We start from the raw sequence: 21,173 nt of genomic DNA, 5'->3' as shown, positions 1-21,173 counted from the left end.
TTCCCAGTTGTCGGTGTTTATACTACATTTTTTAATATTTACCTTGAGAGAGTCTTTAATCCTCTTTTGTTAACCACCTGCATTACGCTTTCCATTTTTAAGTTCGGAATAGAGTAGTTGCTTTGGAAGACAATAATCAGGCATCCGCACAACATGACCAGTCCAACAAAGTTGGTGTTGAAGAATCATTGCTTTGACACTGGTAATCTTCGCTTCTTCCAGTACACTGGCATTAGTTCACCTGTCTTCCCAAGTGATGTGTCAAATTTTCTGGAGATACCTGTGATAGAATCTTTCGAGGAGTTGGAGAAGGAGTAGGCCTCTCCTGGGATGGGTATCCACAAGGAATGCCAAGTGCAAGGCAGATTGTGACAAAGGACTAGTTCTACCTTGCAAGTTCCCATCCACAGCTGCTCTGTCACAGGTGGGGGGTCTCGGTCAGATGATGCTCAAGCCCAAAGGACGTGGGGAAAGTCTAGGCAAGTGTCAAGGTTCCAGCCAGGTAAGTAGAGGAAGGCAAGGTTGGTTTCCAGCAAGGCAAAGCAAAGCAAGGCAAAGTTGAGTTTCCTGCAGGGAAGTTCAATTTCTAGGTAGCACCCTGGATAGCTCCATCTGAAGCTCAGCCTAGAGATTTAGTCAAGAATGCTCAAAAGCTGCCTCCACATGTGGAGGTATGTGCCTGTAGAGAGGCAACCTCTCCACCACTTAGGTGAAGTTTCTGGGCATATGAGCACCAACTTCCATGGTGTTAGGTACCATCTACAGATAAGTTTTGAAGGTGAGTTCCCTTCTTCTGGCTGTGATGGATTTGTAGGGTGGTTTAGGTAAAGGGACCCCTGATCGTTAGGTACCGTCGCGGACGACTCTGGGGTTGCGGCACTCATCTCGCTTTACTGGCCGAGGGAGCCGGCATACAGCTTCTGGGTCATGTGGCCAGCATGACTAAGCCGCTTCTGGCGAACGAGAGCAGCGCACAGAAACGCCATTTACCTTCCCACCAGAGCGGTACCTATTTATCTACTTGCACTTTGACCTGCTTTCAAACTGCTAGGTTGGCAGGAGCAGGGACAAAGCAACAGGAGCTCACCCCATCATGGGGATTCGAACCGCCGACCTTCTGATCGGCAAGCCCTTGGCTCTGTGGTTTAACCCACAGTGCCACCGCGTCCCTTTATAGGGTGGTCTAGAGACCACAGTTTATGTAATGTATCATTTTTGTGAAATCGTTTTTCTTTTATTTTTACAATACAATGTTATAAAAATTCGAATATACAGAGATTCCTCTGAATCTCAGGAATTCCTCCCACCCCCTCCCTGGAACCACATTTCAAACATTAAAAATTGCATCTTCTTCCTAACTCTAACAATTATATCAATCTGTATTTTCCATGGGAATTGTTACAATACAATTATTTCACTTTTTCTAAAGTGAAAACGTTTAGACCACAGTTTAGACCAGGCTTCCACAACCTCAGCCTTCCAGATGTTTTGAGACTACACTTCCCATCATCCCTGACCACTGGTCCTGCTAGCTAGGGATCATGGGAGTTGTAGGCCAAAATCATCTGAAGGGCCAAGGTTGAGGAAGCCTGGTTTAGACCATTGGGTGGGGTTTATTTTGTAACCTTTGTCATGCTCCCATTGTTCTTTGATTGAGGTGAGGGGTTTGGGGGATTCTGGAGTAATCTTTTGTATATCTTGGATACCATCCCCTTGCCATGTTGCTTTGCTGTCAGGAGATGGTTTTCGAAGGTGGTCAAAGGCCTGGTGGCTGTTGCTTTTACAGTGGTACCTCGGGTTAAGTACTTAATTTGTTCCAGTGGTCCGTTCTTAACCTGAAACTGTTCTTAACCCGAAGCACCACTTTAGCTAATGGGGCCTCCTGCTGCCGGAGCACAATTTCTGTTCTCATCCTGAAGCAAAGTTCTTAACCCGAGGTAATATTTCTGGGTTAGGGAGTCTGTAGCCTGAAGCGTATATAACCTGAAGCATATGTAACCCGAGGTACCACTGTACTACTGGGTTGTTTAAGAAGGCATGCAGTTAATTGCATGTTAGCCAGGGTATTTGGGTGTCCCCTGATTTGTCATGTATTTCTTGTGTTGCTATGGGTTTGTTATTTTTTGTAGAAGTCTATAAGGTGTATGTACTTTTGTAACCCAAGAAAATCTTTAATAAAAGCATTTTTTAAATCCCAGTTAAGGCCTAAAGGGGACATAGCGAGGATAGATCGCTCTGTCTCTGTTGGAGTGGACTCTTCCAGTTAAAGGGGCCTTGCCTGCTTCAGCAACCATTGGCTCTGACAGCATGAGAGAGACCAACGTTCCCTCTGGGCTTCAGACCTCTGACTTAAAGGACAGCGGCGTGACCTCCTCAAGTCAGGAAGGGAATGGTGAGACAGGGTCAGCACTTGGGGCACTGACCTCTCCCACCCTTCGTACAAGTTCACAGCCTCAGCCTGGGATCAAGACGAGTGTTTGTGTGGAGATTTTAGCAAGAGATGTTGGGAAGAATGAAAGCAAAGAGAGGTCTTCTGGGTCAAACCAAGGGGCCAATCAGATGCATTTTGGAAGGCCACAATCAGGGCCTCTCAATAAGGGATAGTCAGAGGTACACGGCCATTGAACATGGAGGAGGAGAGAGGCATTTAAAAATGCATATTTTGAAAAGACAGTGTGTGCATTTTGTGAAGAAATACAGTAAATACCGGTGTATTCTTGAGAGAAAATGCGTTAAATTCAAATACTATTTAGATGCACATTTTGGTGCAAATTTGAAATACCGCAAATCAGTGTGAAAATGGGACAGAACAGATTTGAGAGCGAAGGCAACACAGATCAGAAATAGACTCATTCATCTCTAGAGCAGGGATGGAGAATCTGTGGCCCTCCAGATGTTTCTAGACTACAACTCCCATCATCCGTGACGATTGGTCATGCTGACTGGGGCTGATGGGAGTCAGGGTCCCACCACACACATGTCCTCAAGCTAGGTGCTCTGAATCGTAATATTTGACATTTGAAACACCTAGGAATTACTCAGAGTGTTCTGAAAGACTACAAATAAACCAGCACAGTACATGACTGAGCACGATGATTTGGAGATGTCTTGTGTGTCTTGAGAGTCTTATTCCCAGGTAAGTGTGCATAAGATTGCAGCCTTTTTCCCCCCCAGCTCTGCATTGCTTTCTTCCCCCACTCCACTCCCTCTTTTGTCATGCTGGATTTCCAGAAAACCCGCAAGATCCTCCACCTATCCTTTCACCCAGATGGTGGTCAGAGCCTCAGAGAAATGGCAAGACCAGCCTGAGTAGAGCTGGATGCATTATCATGGAGCGATGTGGTTCTGGTAAATGCATTTTCAATCCATCTCCTTGCAGCTGAGAAGACACTCTGATTAACGCTCAAAAGTGAAGTGTGCTTCAAGGTCAAAGGAATGAATACGATCATAGGGAGGCAGGGAGGGGGGCCTCTTTCGGCTGTCGTGCGTGTGTTCATTAAGGTTCCCGGACAAGGGCATAAATTTTCAGAGCGCATCAGCTCTTTTCTAGGGAAAGGTGCTGAAAACAGCAAAAGCTTTGCTGATCTCCTTGGAAGCTCCTGGGGTCTGTCGATTTTTGCCCGTCGCTCCGCATTTCAACACCAATCAATCTTTCTTGTAAACCGCTTACGCCAAGCGGCGTATAAAGTTTGGTGAAATAAAATAAGGAATCTGGCGTTGCAGAGTTAAGCGTTTAAAAGCAAATGTACAATCTGGGTTTCTGCTTCCTCCGTGGGCCTAAAGGTTTATCATTACTATTAACAGTGTATACTTTCTGTCAAGCAGGTGATGGTGGGGAAGAAAAAGGAGTTTGCCATATGAAGGAGATTGTTGTTGTTGTGTATTAAATGCGTCTATCACCCTATACCCGCAGGTCTAAGGGTAGTTCAGAACATAACATCACAATATAAAAACACAAAATACATAATAAAAATAAAAACAAGAAATACCCAATAATCTCTCCCCTTCCACAACACATTTTAAAAGGGCACTGGGTGTAAATCAGTCAAATGTTCCACTGAAGCCAAAAAAGGCATCCATAAAGCCTGGAGATACAGTTGTACCTTGGAAGCCAAATGGAATCCGTTCCGGAAGTCCATTCGACTTCCAAAACATTCGGAAACCAAGGCACGGCTTCCGATTGGCTGCAGGAAACTCCTGCAGCCAATCGGAAGTTGTGGAAGCCCAGAAGTTGTGGGACGTTCCAAAGAACGTTCGCAAACCAGAACACTCACTTCCAGGTTTGCGGTGTTCAGGAGCCAAAACGTCCAAGCACCAAGACATTCGGCTCCCAAGGTACAACTGTAGTGGTTTTCCCAAAACCTCTAAGAAATCATTTCCTATATTTCAGATGTTCTGAGTGCCAGGGTTAATGTAGTGGCATCATTCATGTACAACAGGAAGATATCAGCAAGCATGGGGAGACCTCAAGGTTTGCAGAAGTACAAAAAATAATAATAGAAAAATAAATAAGGGGAAGGGTCCCCAAAACAGCCCAATGGGGACTGAGCATGCAAGATGGTCAATGGATGCTGAATGGCTGGGGAAGGTGGATGGAAAATGGGGACAGGGGTGAAATGGAGTATTGGAAAGGAGGGAAGGGCTGGCTGGCTGATTGGCTGGCTGGCTGGAATGCTGAATAGGAGCACTCTGCACTGATAGAAGCTGCAGTCTAGCAACACCTTGAGGGCCAAAATTCCCCATCCCTGGCATATGAAGTGGAGGCACATTGATATCCATCCCAACCTGTGTTTGTCCCACGCAGCGCTGCTTCCATTCCACTGCAGCTCGGCTTCCAACAAAAACGACGTTATTCGCCTGGCAGTTTGCTTTGGCAGAAATGGTCAGAATTAATTAGGTTATTAGTAAGTTATTCCACAGTTTCGCAGGTGGCGCTGTGGGTTAAACCACAGAGCCTGGGACTTGCCAATCAGAAGGTTGGTGGTTCGAATCCTCGCAACAGGGTGAGCTCCTGTTGCTCGGTCCCTGCTCCTGCCAACCTAGCAGTTCGAAAGCATGTCAAAGTGCAAGTAGATAAATAGGTACCGCTCCGGCGGGAAAGTAAACAGTGTTTCCGTGCGCCACTCTGGTTCGCCAGAAGCTGCTTAGTCATGCTGGCCACATGGCCTGGAAGCTGTACGCCGGCTCCCTTGGCCAATAAAGCGAGATGAGCGCCGCAACCCCAGAGTCGGCCACGACTGGACCTAATGGTCAGGGGTCCCTTTAACTTTAAGTTATTCCACATAGTTCATTTCAAGGAAATGCAAATGGGTTGGTGGGGGGTACTGTCATCGTTTGCAGGCTGAAAAGAAACCGCACCTAATCCCGATCATATTCCCTGGATTGATTTTTGTTCCAGATATGACTCAAATGAGCGAACACATGGCATTTCTGCTCCCGTTTTCGAATTCTGTTTGAATTCTCCAGCATCCCTAACGGAGCGTGCATGGCGCCAAACCCTTTCATAACAGTATACCTTCCAAAGCTTCACAGATGAAAATGGGGACATGCTTATAACACTCCCATTCGCATACCGAGGACCAAGTTTCTGAAGCTCGCCCAAGACACTTTGTGGAAGGCTTTTCATATCCTGCTGTGTGTTGCATTCATTTAGTCTGCAATACTCTGCAGCTGGTTTAAAAGCCAGAAAAGGGCAATTGTTCTTTCACTTAAAAAAAAGTATACTAGAAAAACCTAATTGTCCTACAATATGTTATCAAGAGTTCGAAACACAGTTTGGCGGCTTCTGTCTGCGTGTGAGAGAGAAATGGCAGGCTGAGGCCTCGCCATCCCTGCCCGTACATTTATTTGTTTATTTTACTTACTATTATTTTTATACTGCTCACTTACTAAGAACGTTCTTCGCTAAGCAGTCAGTCGTCAAGTCACAGAAGGCAACATAAAAGAAAAACACATTTAAAAGTGATTCAACAATCAAGTAAAGCAATAATGCCGAAGCTGGACACGCTCCAGGGGAAAGCTTGGTGAAATAAGAACATTTTTAGCTGGCCTTTAAAGAATACTAATAATACTAATACTAATACTAATACTACTAATACTACTACTACTACTAATAATAATAATAATAATAATAATAATTTATTTACACTCTGCCCACTCTAGGTGGCTTCCAGCAAAATATTAAAATACAATAATTCATCAAATATTAAAAACTTCCCTGAACGGGGCTGCCTTCAGATGTCTTCTAAAAGTCAGATAGTTGTTTATTTCTTTGACATCTGATGGGAGGGCGTTCCACAGGGCGGGCGCCACTACCGAGAAGGCCCTCTGTCTGGTTCCCTGTAACTTCGCTTCTCGCAGTGAGGGAACCACCAGAAGGCCCTCGGCACTGGACCTCAGTGTCCCGGCTGAATGATGGGGGTGGAGACGCTCCTTCAGGTATACTGGGCCAAGGCCATTTAGGGCTTGAAAGGTCAGCACCAACACTTTGAATTGTTCCCAGAAACATACTGGGATAACATGGAGGGAGCTTGCTTAATATTCATGAGGAGGGAAGTCCATAAAATGGGTTGTGATTATAAGGGTTTTGTTTAGGCTCAAGAAACCTTTAGAATCTACAAACTTTCTGTCATTCAAACCAAGGGGTTCTGGCGAGTCCTTTATTCCTCCAGGAGAAAGTCCAATACTCTTCTCATCAAAGGGCACCCACATGTATCATGAATCATGTTTGCCCCTTTTTAGAAATATGCCTTTCCATTCTTCTCCCTCTCCAGAAATATTGTCATTTTTAAACTGGCTGCCAACAACCTAAAGCAACTTTTTAAAGGCAGTGAAAGTAGCAAGAGGGATTCTTCTTCTCCTCCTCCTCCTCCACTAGCCAAACAATAACCTGTCGTGGCCAGATCAGAGCCAGAGACTCGGTTTATTTGCTTTAACAATTGAGGAGTGTGCTTGGAGAGCTGGAGATCCTAATAAAAATTCTTCATTAGCCGTGTGCTTACCTCAGGGGACCACTTGCAGTCCCTCAGAAGACGACGGGGAGATGATTTTATGAAGGGCTCCCTCCTCCCTTTGAGCAGGTGCTGAAGGCTTGAGAGAGGCCTTTATGAAGTGTGGATTTTGCAGTAACAATTGGTCCTTTGGAAACTCAGCACGCATCTCCCCCTTCCTCTCTCCCTTCCCAAGACCTTGGCTACAAAGCCACAGAAGATGGCTCTCTGTGCCGGAAGACAAGATGAGGCATCTGCAGTGCCGGATTTATGTATAGGCTAAGAAGGCTAAAGCCTAGGGCCTCTAAATCTAGGGGGCCAGCAGGCAACCTCCCCTCTCCCAAATTGCAAACCCAAGGCTTCATGCAAGGGCAGGGCAACTCAGGCCCAGCAACTATGAGACTCAGGGCTAGCCAGTGGAGCCCAATTTGAAGAAGTGGGGCGCAACTCTAGGTTGTTTTTTTGTAGGGCCCCAGTTCACAGCCAAAGTCTGCAAAATCTTAGAGATATAAATAAAATCCATCTAGGTTGCCCTGGTGCAGGGCTCCTCTTAGGAGCGGCCCGCAGGGCCCAATTTGGCCAAATTGCTCCAATTGCCTTAAGGTCAGCCCTGAAGACTGTGCTGGGGTTGGACTGACAAGCCCTGCAACTTCTAGGTCCCTGGTGTCACTATTCAGAGTACAGGCTCCAGAACTTGTTATGGAAATAAAGGGGGGCACATATTGGAAATCAGTTTTGTCACCTCCTCCCTCCCAAACCTCAGGATGATGAGCCCTGTCACCATTTATTCACAGTTGCATAAGCACTACACTACAGCATGGCCATAAACCTGTACGTTCAACTGCTGAAATATACACCCAATATATAGCAGTGGAGATTTATGTTACTGCTTTATGAATGAACACTGTGTTTTATTAATGGACTCTCTATTTTTTGAATTACCTAAGAGCCATCAATAGGGAGCTCTGAAATCTGACAGCTAACCAACTGGGTACTACCAAACAGCGACCCCTATTGCTGAAAGCAGGTAACCAGCAGGAAACGCTTCAGCTCAGCCTTTGCACTGTTGGCTGAACACCCCCTGCTGTGCAGATAATGGAGAAAGCTCATAAATTGTATACCTTCTGGCATCCTGGCCAACTCTGTTACACTGGTGTAAACCCTGGTGCACTGGGAGCCCAGAATAGCAGCAAATAAAATCCGCTCATACATCAGCAACTGATAAGACTTGTCAACCAGTTCTTCCAAAGTCTTCCTAAATGATAAAGCTCCAAAATACAGTCCAAAAGAGAGCAGATCTGGAAAGAGTGAGCCATACAATGGGCACCACCAGTGAAAAGGCCCTGCTCCATGTAGCTCCTGCCCTGTCATTTGATAGGGTGCCCACTTGCCCTCCTTCTTGACATGGAATGCTCTCTATTGCAGTCTCCAGGTCCAATATAAAGACTATAAGAAGGGAGAGCAGAGGCCTTGAAGTTCCCAAGAGCTGTTAAGCAAGCAAGCAAGCACACAGGTCACCTTTGTCACAGCCAGGAGGCCTATGTCCTGGCCAGACCTACATCCAATCTCATTTTTGTATAAACCTGTTTGTTCTCAGTAACCAAAATTATATTATCAACATATACAAGCAGAAAAATTGTTTTCCTTCATTTGCGAGGAATCATACAAAACAAAGTGGCACTAATAAAGAAAAGTTCCAGGGTAGCAACAGGAAAAAAAACTAAAAATGCTTTTGCAGTTCATCAAAACTATCCAGCAATATCAAGTTATAGGGAAACTGGTGCTATTAACAGCAACCCTGCTGGTTTGTTTTACTTGGCGTAGTTCAATCCTACCTTTTTCTCCTGGGAGCTCAAGTATACGGTCTTCCCTCTCCTCAGTTAATCCCCACAACAACCTTGCAAGGAGAAGCAGTGACTGGCCCAAGGTCATCCAACGAGTTTCACAGCCAAGTGGGGATTTGAACCCTGGTCTCCTGGTCCGATACTCTTGACCACTATACTCTTAATCACTATACCCCACTGGCTGCCACCCACAAGTTCTGCACTGAAGATGGGAGCAGGGCAAGGTATTGTTAACCTCGTTTGCACAAAATCCTCTCTGGTGCTTGCATTTGAAATGCAATGCCTCTTCTGCCATCCAAAATGTCATCCTATTATTATTATTATTATTATTATTATTATTATTATTATTATTATTCTATTCCACCCTTCATCAAGAGATCCCAGGGCAGTTCACAGAATAAAATACAAGATAAAACACAAATAAATAATTAAACCAAAAGAACAAAACAATAACCAACTGATATCAGAAAAAAAACTGCTCCTTTCCCTTATGGGGTATCCAATAGCCAGTACAGAGTCCTTAAGTGGGTTCCCCCTTGGTAGGAGAAAATAACAGAGGCCAACCAGAGTATACTGGGAAGCAAAGCAGCTAGTGAGCCTGATCTTTATTAAACTGTTGCAACAAGGTCCTCACTCCCCACACGCAGGAGGGAGGAGGAACCCCTGAACAATGTTGTGCAAGTCTTTATATAGACTTTTGAAATTGCCTGTCCTGTAGCCCAAGACCACCCCCCCAAAACATCATACCTACATCACAGGAGGAGGCGGACTACAGCAGAAATCCTGTCTGCCAGGATACCTGATAATGGTCACCAATTGCTTTACCTGGGCAGCCTGGCCATTCTATTGTGTTGGTAAATACTTTAATTCCTGAATCCAGGTCACAGGCTCACCCTATTCATACACAAATACGCCCTTAAGACAGGTAAGCAAAAGACAACGGAAAGGCCTTCCCATTTCCTTCCTCCTTGCAGAGAAATATTTGAGGTCAGTTTGGGAGACTCAAAATGGTTTGGGAGAGTCAAAATGGCTTCAGGATTGCTCTCCTTCCTATTTCAGACACGTGGTTTATATACTTATGTGAGTGCTTGCCTTGTACATTTACGAACATTTCTTTTATATTTGGGACCTTAGAATTCTTATAATCCTCCCTCCCCACAGATACATTTAAAAGCCTGTAGGATAATACAGTGGTACCTCCGGTTAAGAACTTAATCTGTTCTGGAGGTCTGTTCATAACCTGAAACTGTTCTTAACCTGAGGTACCACTTTAGCTAATGGGGCCTCCCGCTGCCGCCGCACGATTTCTGTTCTCATCCTGAAGCAAAGTTCTTAACCCGAGGTACTATTTCTGGGTTAGCAGAGTCTGTAACCTGAAGCGTCTGTAACCTGAAGCGTCTGTAACCCGAGGTACCACTGTAATCAGCCAAAGGCCTGGTTGAAGAGGAACGTTTGAAGATTATTTTTCAAAGAAAAAAAGGAGGTTAAACAATATATTTGGCTGGGCTGGCTTAGAATAGTGTACATGTACACAAGCTTATAAAATTAACACAAATCTGGGTCTGTTGATAATGTGACAACCGCCTTCACAACCACACCAGGTGCCAGGAGGGAGAAACGTCTGGGGAAAGGGGAGCCATTCCCCTCAGCAGAACCTAGGCTGTCCTCCTCTGATCAGGGCTGAAATTCGACCCCTGTCAGTGATTGATTTGATTCCGGGTTAAATGTTCTTTTTCAAAGACTTCTTGGCTTTAAAAGCATTATGGCTCCCCGGCTAATAAAGGGAAGAAGGCGGGGAGGGGGGAATAAAAATTGGGGCCATTCATGAAAAGGGGGGTGGTAGTGCGGCGGGGGGGGGAGCTGCTGTTGGAGGACCCATTTTCTCTGGAACCCTTTTTCTGTGGCATGAATCACCGGATAGTATGAACTCAATTAGTTCAGACAGGAGGCTGGAAATAAATCACGGTCCCATTAGAGAAGCTCAAGAGGTTAATTTATGGCTTTCAAGGCAGGCTTGGCTGGCTGCTTGCATCCCCTACACATTTTGCTTCTCAGAGATAGCTTCGTTTCTATTTTATCTCGGCTATTTTCAGCAAAGACGTTGGCCACAGTGGCGGGTCAACTCGCCATTAAGCGTGAGTGTGTTTACAGTGGCGATCCTGGTGGAACCACTGCTGAATGCTCTCCTCCCTGCTCCCAGCCAGGAGGCAGTGATGGCCAGCAATTTGGAAGACCCTGATGTTGCGAAAGATGGAGGGCACAAGGAGAAGGGGACGACAGAGGACGAGATGGTTGGACAGTGTTCTTGAAGCTACCAGCATGAGTTTGACCAAGCTGCGGGAGGCAGTGGAAGACAGGAGTGCCTGGCATGCTCTGGTCCATGGGGTCACGAAGAGTCGAACACAACTAAACAACTAAACAACAACAACAAAAGGGGATTGGACAAATTCATGGCGGAGAGGGCTACCAACAGCTACAGTACTAGCCATGACAGCTGTGCCCTTACCTCCACAGCTGGAGGCAGCAATAATAATATTATTATAATAATAATAATTTATGATTTATACCCTGCCCATCTGGCTGGATTTCCCCAACCACTCTGGGCGGCTTCCAACAGAATATTAAAATACAATAGTCTATTAAACATTAAAAGCTTCCCTAAACAGGGCTGCCTTCAGATGTCTCCTAAAAGTCTGGTGGTTGTTTTTCTCTTTGACATCTGGTGGGAGGGCGTTCCACAGGGCGGGTGACACTACCGAGAAGGTCCTCTGCCTGGTTCCCTGTAACTTGGCTTCTTGCAGCGAGATCACCAGTGTTGAAGCGATGACTCTTCAACGCCAACTTCGTTGGATTGGTCATGTTGTGCGGATGCCTGATTACCGTCTTCCAAAGCAACTACTCCATTCCGAACTTAGAAATGGAAAGTGTAATGCTGGTGGTCAACAAAAGAGGTTCAAAGACTCTGTCAAGGCAAATCTAAAAAATGTAGTATAAACACCGACAACTGGGGAACACTGGCCTGAGAGTTGGTGCCTTTACCAAAGGTGTCATGGGTTCTGAAGACGCTTGAGCTCAGGACAAAAGGGAGAAATGTGCACACTTGGCAAACCCTCACCGTGACCCAACTCCCGCCTGGAAACCTATGTCCCCACTGTGGAAGGATGTGTGGATCCAGAATTGGCCTCCACAGTCACTTACAGACTCACTGTTAAAACCATGTTTATGGAAGACAATTTTACTCGGCCACAAGTGGTCGCCAAAGAAGAAGAAGACATGTTGCCAAGAGTTCATTATTGAATTGTTCATTGATTTGATGTATTTATAGCCTGCCTATCTCTGAAATTGGGATTCTAGGCAGCTTACAATTTATTTTATTTTTTAAATCATCATAAAATACAGGAACAGAGGAAGCCACCTTGTACAGAATAGCTTTGCTCCCCATCCCAGGATCACCCCGTTTTTTTTGGGGGGGGAGTGTCCCCTGTCCCATTTGCACTTCAAACGGGATGACTTTCCCCCCTTATTCGAGCTCAGCTGGCCCAAAATGGTGTCTGTGTCGCTGTTGGTAGCTTGGGCCCAAACCATATTGGGCTTCCTAGGTCAAGACCAGCACTTTGAACTTTACCTGGAAATGGGCTGGTAGCTAGTGAAGCTGTTTCAAGAGGAGACTAACATGTTCCCAGTAGCCAGACTCGGTCAGCAGTCTGGCCGCAACATTCTGGTTTACTGCTGCTGCCCTGAGTTGCTTGGTAAAAGCAGCAGAAATGGTTTGGGAGTAGAATGGAGCCTCTTATTGCAATTAAGTAATTAACCAACAACTTGCAAAATACAGAATTCATATATATAATTGATGAAGTGCAATTAACCCGCACAATTAAAATACGCAATAAAACATTTCCTTCAGAACGTTAGCATAAGCACACACACACAATTAAGATGTGCAATAGAACTCCAGATCGTGGAGCAGAAATTCAGTCCGAGGGCTGAGTTTTTATTTGAGTTGAAGGAAACAAGCTAGCAGGATGCTGTGGTTAAGGACACTTCCAGATACAAGGGACTAGACATTGGCAGCCTACATAGGGACTCAGTTTGGACTACATAGGGACTGGTCCAAACAGACAAAATGGACATTGGTCCATGCATTTACATGCCACCCCATTTTCCCCATGCAGAGCTCCTGTCACTCATCACAAACACCCAGGATAATGCTTCCCTGCAGGAAGTCAATGCAGCCTTTGCTAAATGGTTGTTGCTCTGTCCACTTTTAATAAACCTCGTGAGATTTCTTTGTGTCAAGTGACGTTATGTTGCTTTTGAAAGCCAAGGGGAAGAAAGGAGGGATGATGAAGTCCAGCCATCCCTGGGAAAAGATTTTAATGAGACGCTTGGAGAACAGAGGAAGGAGTAGGAAGGTGGCCCATGTTATGCACAGCTGTGATGGGATAATGGAAACCCAACTTGGCAAGGGCCTATACCGTTATTTGTGCTTACGAGAGGGAAGCCTCTGACTGGCTGAGCTGTTGAGGTGGCACGGAAGGTTCACAAACACTCTTGACCGCTCAGGCAAAGTTTGAAATGAGAGTGCGTGAAATCCAACTTCTCTGGGGAAAGAGAACATTGTAAGTATTTTGTTGTTGTTGTTTAGTCATTTAGTCGTGTCCGACTCTTCATGACCCCATGGACCAGAGCACGCCAGGCACTCCTATCTTCCACTGCCTCCCGCAGTTTGGTCAAACTCATGCTGGTAGCTTCAAGAACACTGTCCAACCATCTTGTCCTCTGTCGTCCCCTTCTCTTTGTGCCCTCCATCTTTCCCAACATCAGGGTCTTTTCCAGGGAGTCTTCTCTTCTCATGAGGTGGCCAAAGTTTTGGAGTCTCAGCTTCACGATCTGTCCTTCCAGTGAGCACTCAGGGCTGATTTCCTTAAGAATGGATAGGTTTGATCTTCTTGCAGTCCATGGGACTCTCAAGAGTCTCCTCTAACACCATAATTCAAAAGCATCAGTTCTTCGGCAATCAGCCTTCTTTATGGTCCACCTCTCACCATAGCTTTAACTATACGGACCTTTGTTGGCAAGGTGATGTCTCTGCTTTTTAAGATGCTGCCTAGGTTTGTCATTGCTTTTCTCTCAAGAAGCAGGTGTCTTTTAATTTCGTGACTGCTGTCACCATCTGCAGTGATCATGGAGCGCAAGAAAGTAAAATCTCTCACTGCCTCCATTTCTTCCCCTTCTATTTGCCAGGAGGTGATGGGCCCAGTGGCCATGATCTTCGTTTTTTTGATGTTGAGCTTCAGACCATATTTTGTGCTCTCCTCTTTCACCCTCATTAAAAGGTTCTTTAATTCCTCCTCACTTTCTGCCATCAAGGTTGTGTCATCTGCATATCTGAGGTTGTTGATATTTCTTCCAGCAATCTTAATTCCTGGCCGGGATTAAAATATAACACGGTGGTTTTTGTGGGGCAGGCTGAATACTGGAAAAGGATCCCGGGAGGGAAGTGAAAGGGTATGGTTCTCAAAACCTTCTCAGGCCAATAGTCCATCTCATAGTATTCTCACAGTGGTCACCCAGATACCTCTGAAAAGCCAACAAGTAGGACCCGAGGACAAAGCACTCCTCTCTCCTGTGGTCTCCAGCAACTGGTATTCAGAAGCATACTTCCTTGCTTGTTTATGTCCTGAATCTCCCACCATTCAGCTTCACTGAATGACTCTGGGCCCAAGCATTATGAGAGAAGAAGGAAAACCTCTCCTTATTTACTTCCTCAACACCATGCATACTTATAGACATGTCCTCTATCATGTCCCCCCCCCTTACTTGCCTTCCCCCCACAAACTAAAAAGGCCCAGATGTTGTAACCTTTCCTCCAGCTCCCTTGATCGTTTTGGTTGCCCTAAATTTTAACATTAAGGCGCTGTTCCTTGAAATAAGGAACAGGTGGTCGTGGGTCTAGATGAAAGAAGTGGCTTGGCGAGCAGAAAAGCTGGTAGGTTAACTTCTAGAGATGCTCAGGGGCTGAGGTCCTCCAGGCTGACTCGGGAACGTTTCTGCTAGTCCCCAAAATTGTGAGGGCAGGCTGGGGTTCCTTATGGGGCATCTAAACCTGCTCAGAGACATTCTCACCTTTATTCCAAAATTGCATCCTTGTCATGAAATAGATTCTACAGCTGGGCCCTAGCTGAAATGAAGCCCTGGAGATGTAGAGGCTTACTTGGGCATAAAGCAAAGATGAAGATGTCACTGCACAATAACCCCCATCATCCCTGACCATTGGCCATGATGGTTGAAGCTGATAGGTGTTGGCAGCTGTGGTGGATTTCTTCAATGATCACACCCTTGTGATGTTTGAAATGACTTTACTTGGCCAAAGGTAGAGTCCACAGGCCTATAAAGTACACAGGCTTATATACAGGTGTTCCCTTGCCTTAGCTTTTCACACATGTAGAAATTAAGTCACGTTCTCAGAGGGAAAGCATTCCTGCATTATCAGAGCTGAATGCCTGATTCAGCAAGAAGAACTGAGTGCTGACCCTCTGTGAGACTAGCTCAAGGCTGAGCTTTTCCTGAACAGACATTCTTGACACATTATGAATAAGCACATTCTCCTAGCAATATCCATTCACACTCTCTTTTACAGCATGCACATCTCCTCACATGTAGGTTATCAAAGCATATCCTATAATTTTCTCATCTTGTCATGTAGAGCACAGCAACATAACAGATGACATGGAGCAGTTTCCCAAACTTGGGTCTCCAGATGTTTTGAGACTACAGTTCCCATCGTCCCTGACCACTGGTCCCACTAGCTAGGGATGATGGGGGTTGTAGTCCGACAACAGCTGGAGACCCCAGTTTGGGAAATCCTGATATAGAATAACCTGTCAGGAGCTCGACTTAGAGTCAAGTAGGACCATGGTAGAGACACATGCCCGACTGGCATGTTCTTTCCCTCTGGTCAATCATTCAGGAGCTTCAAAAGCTTTCTTCAGCCCGAACATCACAGCGACCGATGCCAACCGACACCAGCACACTTAGGGATCTGCAGAGTTTGCGCATCATGCATAACATACCTCAGCAACTCAGCATTTTGGCTAATCTACTTTATTTACATATAAACACACACGGAGCACTGCAACATGGCTCCCTTTCTCTCTGGCATCAGACAGCAAAGAGAAAAAGAACAAAGGATAATAGTCCCACTTCACAGAACACAGTAACACAAACATTCTGTCTCCGTCACTTCCCACTCTGTGGAGTCAAAATGTACCATGTCATGTGAAAGACAACAATCCTATGACTGCAATCATGGAGCAGGAATTCTAACATACCCTTCACCAGCCTGGTGGCTTCCAAATGAGCATGCTGTCTGGGCTTGATGGGAGCTATAGTTAAAAAACAAACAAACCTGGAGGCTGGCATATTGACAAGAATGGAAAGAGCCCATGCGCCCAACACGCTGCCTGTCTGTAGGTGCACCAGCGCATGCACAGACTTCTGCTGCTCCCTCATTCTGCGAGATCCAAGGCCTCTGCCCTTTTTAGCAAGGTGACATCGTGCCTTGCAAACAAGAGGCATGATGTGACATACTTTCCCAAGAATGGAGGTTTTGTTTTTGTTTTTAAAGGCATTGCCTTAGAGGAATACACTTGGCACGTTCCCACCCCCACCCATGTTGTTCTCCCTGTTGCTTCTCTTGGGAAAGGAGGCCCAGTGGCAAATCAGGAAAGCAGGCTGTGCTAATATTTGAGTAGCCCTGGTGAGAGAGGTCCATCCCCCTCCTCCTGGTCGTCCGCTCCATCCCCAGCGTGGCCCCGACATCCTGGCTTTCACCTGGCCATCAACAGCTGCAACCTAGGAGATGCCACTGTGATTTAAGGCCTGGGCAATGACCTCTGTTAGCAGCCACTGTGTGGAATGTGTTTCCAGACACTCTCGCTGCTATCAACACCTGGCTGTCCTCCCTCGGTCCCCACTCTGTGATTTCCTCGTCCAACTGGCCATTCCTGTTCCTGTGCGATAAGACTGGATCCATTTGCTCTGCCGGAGGGAGCTGAATTGAGCTTTTCTGCCCCAGGAGATGGGATTTGCTTCAATACAATCCGACAAGTTTCTTGCATTTAGCCATTGCATACCCTCCAACATTTCTCTGATGAAAATAGGGATGTCCTATTCAATAATAATAATAATAATAATAATAATAATAATAATAATAATGCTATCCCCCATCCATCTGACTGGGAAAGATGGAGGGCACAAGGAGAAGGGGACGACAGAGGACGAGATGGTTGGATAGTGTTCTTGAAGCTACCAGCATGAGTTTGACTAAACTGCGGGAGGCAGTGGAAGACAGAAGTGCCTGGCGTGCTCTGGTCCATGGGGTCACGAAGAGTCGGACACGACTAAACGACTAAACAACAACAACATCCATCTGACTGGGTTGTGCCAGCCACTCTTGGCAGCTTCCAACATATATAAAAACATAATAAAACATTAAACTTTTTTTTAAAAAAAAAACTTCCCTACACAATGCTGCTTTCAGATGTCTTCTAAGGTTGCATAGTTACTTATCTCCTTGGCTCAGGGAGTTGCATAACTCCATGCCCTCCAACATTTCTCCAATAAAAATAGGGGCATCCTAAGGAAAATCCTAAGGCTGCCCCAGTCACTCTGGGCAGCTTCCAACATATATACATCCAAATGAAAAGCAGGACATTACAGGATCAAATCTGAAACCGGGACGGCTTCTGTAAATCTGGGACAGCCCTTGGAAAAGAGGGACACTTGGAGGGTCTGCCATCGCACTATGTAAGTTTTCTTCCTAGCCTGGGCACAACTGGTGGTGATTCATGGAGCAAGTTCCTCAACAACATCCCTCATATCCTTGTTCATGGAGTTTAGAGCAGGCAGTGACAGCATGAGGTCAAAGGGCTTCAGGGGTGGCGGTGGACCCCTTTCCTTGGTGTAGACCTTGGCAGCTGCGCAGCAGTGCCGACTCTGATGGTGCCCCCAGAACAAAACAGCTCCAGGTTTGACAGGGGCACAGGCAAAGCTGTCTCAGGTGGGTGCTCTCCCTGGCCAGAGGAATCTGGCAGGTCTACCTGGCAGCAGTGGCAGTGCTACAAAGAATGCTCTGGACCACAGGAGCACACCCTCCAAGTGTTCCCGTTTTCCAGGTAGAGTCCCAGAATTACAGAAGCTGTCCCTGTTCCTGATTTGATGCTGAAATGTCCCGCTTTTCCTTAGGACGTCCCTATTTTCATTGGAGAAGTTGGAGGGCATAAAGTCATGTGACCCCTGCGCCAAAGAGATAAGTAACTTATACAACCTTTAGAAGACTTCTGAAGACATATAGGGAAGTTTTTTTAAAAAATGTTTAATGTTATGTTGGAAGCCGCCCAGCGTGGCTGGGGCAGGCCAGTCATATTGTTGTTGTTGTTATCATTGAATAAATTGTTAAATTGTTGATTAAATTGTGTTTAAATTAAACATTATTGGTTGTTGGCCGCCCTGAGCCCAGTCTTGGCTGGGGAGGGCGGGGTATAAATAAAATTTATTATTATTATAATTAACAGGACATCCCTATTTTCATTGGAGAAATGTTGGAGGATATGCAGTAGGTGACTGGCTCTAGCCGCCATTTTTATTTCCCAGAGTGCACTGGGGTGATGACATTTCAGGAAATCAAAATGGCCGCCATAGTCTTCTACCCAGGACTTCCTGCTCAGATTTCCAGGTCGTTTGTTTTCATGACAGCATCTGCCAGTGAGCCCTTCCAGCCTGCTGCTGCTGCCGCCCCCACCGCTTCCCGAAGACACTGGGTGCTGGCGCTGAACCAGGCCCCAGCGCATGGAAACGGCAGCAAATACGCACACGCACACACCCCTCTCGTTACCAGTCCGTCAACCCCTCACCAAGTGTTTTTGGCTGCCCTGCTTAGAGGCCAAAGATTATCTCCATTTCGCAGACGAGGCAAGCTGGCATTTTGACACAATGTGGCTATTTGTGTACGGCCGCCTTTCCCGGTGGGTGACTAAGCAGCGGCACCCTTTTCATGGCACAAGCGACAAAAGATTCACAGTCCCCGCTAATGGCTGGCGCATGGAACAAATTACAGATCTGCTTGTGCGGAATAGGCCAACGAGGCTCTGCTTTAGCTCTCCCATAGCAGAGGCTGATTCCTCTTGGCACCAGGCAATGGGGCTTCTAGTGCAAGCATCACAGTGACGCGTGTGCAGCTGTTTTCCTTCCTTTCGCTCTTTCTTTCTTTCTGCTGTTCTCAGAAACGCGCAATATCTATAACGGCCTCCTCCTCCCACCCCTTCTTTCACCTTTTGAAAAGCATGGGGAGCAGCTGCTTGAAGGGAGACCCTTTCACATGCACTTAATTTGAAATCAAGCAATTGGGGGGGGAGGGAATTAATGCATACTTGAGCCATGCAGGTTACAAGACAGAAAGAGGAAATGCCCAGGCCTGGAAATGCCCACGCGGTGCCCGCATTTATATAGGCCAGGGATAAATTCCCAGTGGAGTAAACAGACTGGAGTTTTAAAATGGGAGCACTACGAACTGCTTGGACTGTAAGCATTTGCAAGAGGGCACAGGGACCTGCACCCTCCAAGTTCCCGGGAATACCTGCCTTGTTTCGTCCCAGGGCGATGGAGGGAACAGCCCTTCAGAGCTGAACATAACAGTCCACCTGATTTCCTGCAGATATTTTAAAGCAAAGCTTGTGACGATGTTGCACACTAGTTATGCTGCATCTGAATTGTGCATGTGTGATCTGATTCTGTATTTAGGTCCAGGAACTGGGAACTGGGAATTAAAATGTAAATAAGGTAAAGGGACCCCTGAGCATTAGGTCCAGTCGTGGCCGGCTCTGGGGTTGCGGCACTCATCTCGCTTTATTGGCTGAGGGAGCCGGCGTACAGCTTCCGGGTCATGTGGCCAGCATGACTAAGCTGCTTCTGGCGAACCAGAGCAGTGCACGGAAATGCCATTTGCCTTCCCGCTGGAGCGGTACCTATTTATCTACTTGCACTTTGACGTGCTTTCGAACTGCTAGGTTGGCAGGAGCAGGGACTGAGCAACGGGAGCTCACCCCGTTGCGGAGATTCGAACCACCGACGTTCTGATCAGCAAGTCCTAGGCTCTGTAAATAACAAACCCATAGCAACACAATAAATACATGACAAATCAGGGGACACCCAAATACCCTGGCTAACATGCAATTAACTGCACGCCTTCTTAAACGGGAGCTCACCCCGTCGCGGGGATTCGAACCGCCGACCTTCTGATCGCCAAGTCCTAGGCTCTGTGGTTTAACCCACAATGCCACCTGTGGACAGCATTAAATTCTCTTCCATCCCTGCCTGGGGACGGGAAATCAGAAGATAAGAAGTGCCAGTGGCCCATCTAGCTCTGCATCCTGGCCAACCAGATGCCTATGGGAGGCCCACAAGCCTACCTAGCCCTACTATAAATTGCAGCCAGTTTCTCCAGGACCTTGCTGTGACACCATGGGTGTTTGGCCTTAGCTACAAGAGCACTATCCATGGTCCTGAAGCCACACCTTGACCTCCGTCCAAAGTGCCAACTCTTGCCCTGCCCTAGGAACCAGGAACTACTGTGTGCCAGTGTGGTGTAGTGGTTAAGAGCGGTAGTCTCGTAATCTGGTGAACCGGGTTCGCGTCTCCGCTCCTCCACATGCAGCTGCTGGGTGACCTTGGGCTAGTCACACTTCTCTGAAGTCTCTCAGCCCCACTCACCTCACAGAGTGTTTGTTGTGGGGGAGGAAGGGAAAGGAGAATGTTAGCCGCTTCAAGACTCCTTCGGGTAGTGATAAAGCAGGATATCAAATCCAAACTCTTCTTCTTCTTCTTCTACTGCTCTCCCCTTGCCTGGACCTTGGTACTGCACCAGATTATGACACAGAGGGGTTGAAGGGACAAGAAAGGCAAGTGAAGCCTTTTTTCACCTTTAGGGTGAGGGGGGAAATGTGAAGAATAGCAAGCACTCCATGCTACTTGCGGGAAAGGGCCATAGGTCGGTGGTAGAGCACTGGTTTCGCATGCAGAAAGACACACATTCAGTGCTCAACACCTCCAGCAGGCTAGGAGCAGAGGCAACAACTCCTAGGGGCAGAGGTGTCTTCAGCCCCCTCAATATTTTTAGGGTCAATATTGAGGGGGCGGAGGAGGCCGAGCGTGGAGTTGAGCACAGTGCAGCGTCAGTGGCGGGCAAGAGAGGAGAGCCACAGCCATTAAAGCTGCATTGTGCTGGGCTCTGCGCTCAGCCTGCTCTTGAGGATGCATGTTCGACGTGCACCGCCCGTGTGAT

The sequence above is a fragment of the Podarcis vaucheri genome (assembly GCF_965113315.1).
Source record: "Podarcis vaucheri genome assembly, chromosome: 13".
Taxonomy (NCBI): domain Eukaryota; kingdom Metazoa; phylum Chordata; class Lepidosauria; order Squamata; family Lacertidae; genus Podarcis; species Podarcis vaucheri.
Note: the sequence above shows the minus strand (reverse complement) of the source record.